Genomic DNA, 3,316 nt, shown 5'->3' on the forward strand with positions numbered 1-3,316 from the left:
GAAGGTGCAAACAGTCGATGTCCGGGTACAGGTTGCGCCCCTGTGGATCCAGTCCTGTTTATTCCCGATGTAAACTGCGCGCTCGCTTCACGGCAGTTTGCGGGGACATCACTGTGAGCAGGACGAGATGGGGGGGGGGGGGGTAGGTGGGTCTGTACGTTAGCTCCAAACATGCAGATTATATCTATCTTTACCATTCCCACTTTTCTGGGAAGTATTCAGGCGGCAAGGTTTTCCGGGACATCTCTCCCGGAGTGGTGACGTAGTCCAGAGCGAGTGGGAGCGTTTGGAGCAAGCTAAACCCCACTCTGACAACGGACGCCCTGTACAGCGTAGGAGTTGGAGAGCAGAGGCCAAAGCCCCAGGTAACCTGACAACAACAAGTTACATAATAATAAGATTGGGTGGGGGTGTTAGGGAGTTAGTTGGAGATGATAGTTGGAGTGCAGTTGGGGGATGAGTTTTGGGGTTGTTCGAGGGATAGTTAGGGGTGTAGTTGGGTGGGGTATTTGGGGGGTAGTTGAGTGGGAGTAGATGGCGGTTAGTTGGGTGGGCTATTTGGGGGGCAATTTGGGTGGGTGATTGGGGTGTAGTTGGGGTGGGTAGTTGGGGTGGGTGGTTGGGGGGTAGTTGGGGTTGGTGGTTGGTGGTAGTTGGTGTGGGTGGTTGGGAGGGGTATTTGGGGTAGTAGTGAGGGGGTTTAGTTGGGGTGTAGTTGTGTAGGGGTAGTTGGGTGGGGTATTTGGGGGGCTATTTGGGTGGGTAGTTGGGGTGGGTGTTGGGGGTAGTTGGGGTGTGTGGTTGGGGATAGTTGGGAGGGGTAATTGGGGGGAATACTGGGGGAGGTTTAGTTGGGGGGTAGGTGTGTAGGGGTCGTTGGGTGGGGATGCACTGACTGTTGGGTGGTTGTGTGTTATTCGGCCCGGAATCTATACTGACCCTCACCAGGTGTGGGAGTTGCTCCGGGCGTGGATACCTGACACACACACAGAGAGTGAGTCAGTCACTCACTCTCTCTGTACGCATATAGTCTCTCTCTCTCTCGGTCTCTATCTTTCCCAGCTCTCTCTCTCTCTCTCTCTCTCTCTCGCAGTCTCTCTCACGCCTCTCTGACCTCAGACCGATACACATTGATCTCATTGCTGCACCACATCCAACTCCTTTCGGGTTAAAGGGAATCTGGAAACCCAACGGCTATCCGGGTCTCAGCTGTGAAGTTCCTGATTGACAGAAAGCCAGGATCAACAAGATTAACCGTTATACCTGACCTTTTCACCCATGTTTCCCAGCATTCACCGTGAGTGAAGTGACTGTCTGTTTAATTCAGCAGATGACTGCGCACAGTGAAGCTCCAGCAAACAGTCATGAAGCGAGTGAGTAGTTTTATCTGCCAGGATACTGGGAGATAGAGAGAGAGCAAGACACTCTCTTTTCCCTCCCGACAGCACCGCAGGAGATCTTTAATAGATTTGACCTTTAAGGCCAGCATCGGCCACTCAACCCCAGCCCAATCCAACCAAGCATAGCCACTCAAACCCAACCCAACCCACTCAACCCCAACCCAACCCCAGTCCACCCAACCCAACCCCAACCCAACTTAGCAGAGGCCACCCAACCCCAGCCCAAACCCAACTCAGCATAAACCACCCAACCCCAGCCTAACCGAGGCCAACCTAGCCAACTTCCAACCCAACCTACCCCAAACACCAACCTAACCCATCCCAGCATAAGCCAACCAATGCAACCGAAACCTGTCTCAACAGACACAGAACCTAAACCAAAGCCATCAGAGTGAGAGGAGACTTTCACAACATGGGGCTGCGGTTGTCCTCAGGGCTGGGACACTTTGGAGCCAACTAAGCTCCACGGAGGCCCCGCCACTCCCCCTCCGCCACCCCGAGAGGATATATGTGTCCAGGCTTTATTTACCAAGGATGCTGGTGGGACCTGGCTTCCTGCCCTTCATGTCCTTCATGGCTTCAACATATTGAGCAGCAAACTCATGCAGCAGTGCATCTCCATCTTTCCCTGGATGAGAATCATAATTTATCATTAATCTCCGTGTCTCCCAGCACTTCACCCCCAAACTCCCCGCACACACCCCCCCTTCCCCCAATAACTCCCAACCACATCAGCCGCTAATCTTCTCCAAACAACACTCTTTTACAGTGATCAACAAAAAAACTAGAACTTGCGTTTTTATAGCACCCTCCACTGTGGCTCTCACTCTCTCTCAAACACTCCCTCACACTCGCTCTCACAAATGCTATATCTCACAAACGCTCTCACACAGTCTCTGGCAGACATTCTAGTTCACACACACACTGAATCTCACACACACTCTCACACACACACACACTCTCTGACTCTCTCTCTCACACACACACACTCTGTGTCTCTGTCGCACACTCACTCTGACAAACTCACACACACTGTATCTCACCCACACTCACACACATGCTCTCTATCTCACTCTCACGCACACTATATCTCACACAACCTCTCACACACACACACTCCCACACAAACTCTCTCACTCACACACACTGTATCTCACACACACTGTCTCTCTCACCCTCTGTCTCAAACACACACACTCTGTCTCACTGACACACACACTATCACACACATTCACACAGACTGTCTCACTCTGACACACACACTCATACACACTGTATCTCACACAACACTCACCCTCTCTCTGTCTCACTCTCCCACACACACTCTCTCTCTCTCCACCCCCCCACCCCCCACCCCCACTGTGATCGTGTACCAGTGTTGAGAGCCTGAGCGCTGGCGAGGTGTAGTACAGTGTCGTCACTGACAGGCCAGTGTGGCAGACAGACGTGAATGTTGCCCAGGCACCCCAGCCCCTCCAGCTCGGAATGAATCTGCTCCCCGCTCTCGCAGAATTCCCACCGTGCGTTCCGATAGCCCAACGCATCTCCAACCGCGCTCAGCAGCATAGCTGCCTCGTAAACCTTCCTTGAAACACTGCGGGGAGAGACGACGACAACAACGACAACAACAACTACAGCAACAACCACCTTGAGTCTCGCTCCCTCCAGCCCTCACTCACTTCCTTCGCGCGCACACTCACACCCTCACCCACTGTCTCGCGTGCTCACACCCTCGATCTCTGACTCGCCCCCGCACTCACTCATTCACTCACTGCCTCCCTCCGTCCCTTGCTCACTCACTCGGTCGCTCACTCACTTGCTCACACACTCCCCTCACTTCTTCACTCACTCAGCCATTTTCTCACTTGCTCACTACCTCCCTCTTCACTCTCTTCCTCACTCACTCATTCACTCAC

At 53.2% G+C, this 3,316-nt stretch overlaps 1 long non-coding RNA gene across 1 annotated transcript; it reads right to left on the reverse strand.

Annotated features, from left to right (window-relative positions):
- Nucleotides 1-1,145: 1,145 nt before the first annotated feature.
- Nucleotides 1,146-2,857, reverse strand: LOC121851655. The gene is made up of 3 exons (XR_006085941.1): nt 2,774-2,857; nt 1,930-2,028; nt 1,146-1,220 (listed from the first exon to the last, which is right to left on the reverse strand). It is a non-coding gene; the product is annotated as an uncharacterized LOC121851655 (long non-coding RNA).
- Nucleotides 2,858-3,316: the final 459 nt, after the last annotated feature.

The sequence above is a fragment of the Callorhinchus milii genome, unplaced genomic scaffold (genome assembly GCF_018977255.1).
Source record: "Callorhinchus milii isolate IMCB2004 unplaced genomic scaffold, IMCB_Cmil_1.0 Scaffold83, whole genome shotgun sequence".
In the NCBI taxonomy this organism is placed as follows: Eukaryota; Metazoa; Chordata; class Chondrichthyes; order Chimaeriformes; family Callorhinchidae; genus Callorhinchus; species Callorhinchus milii.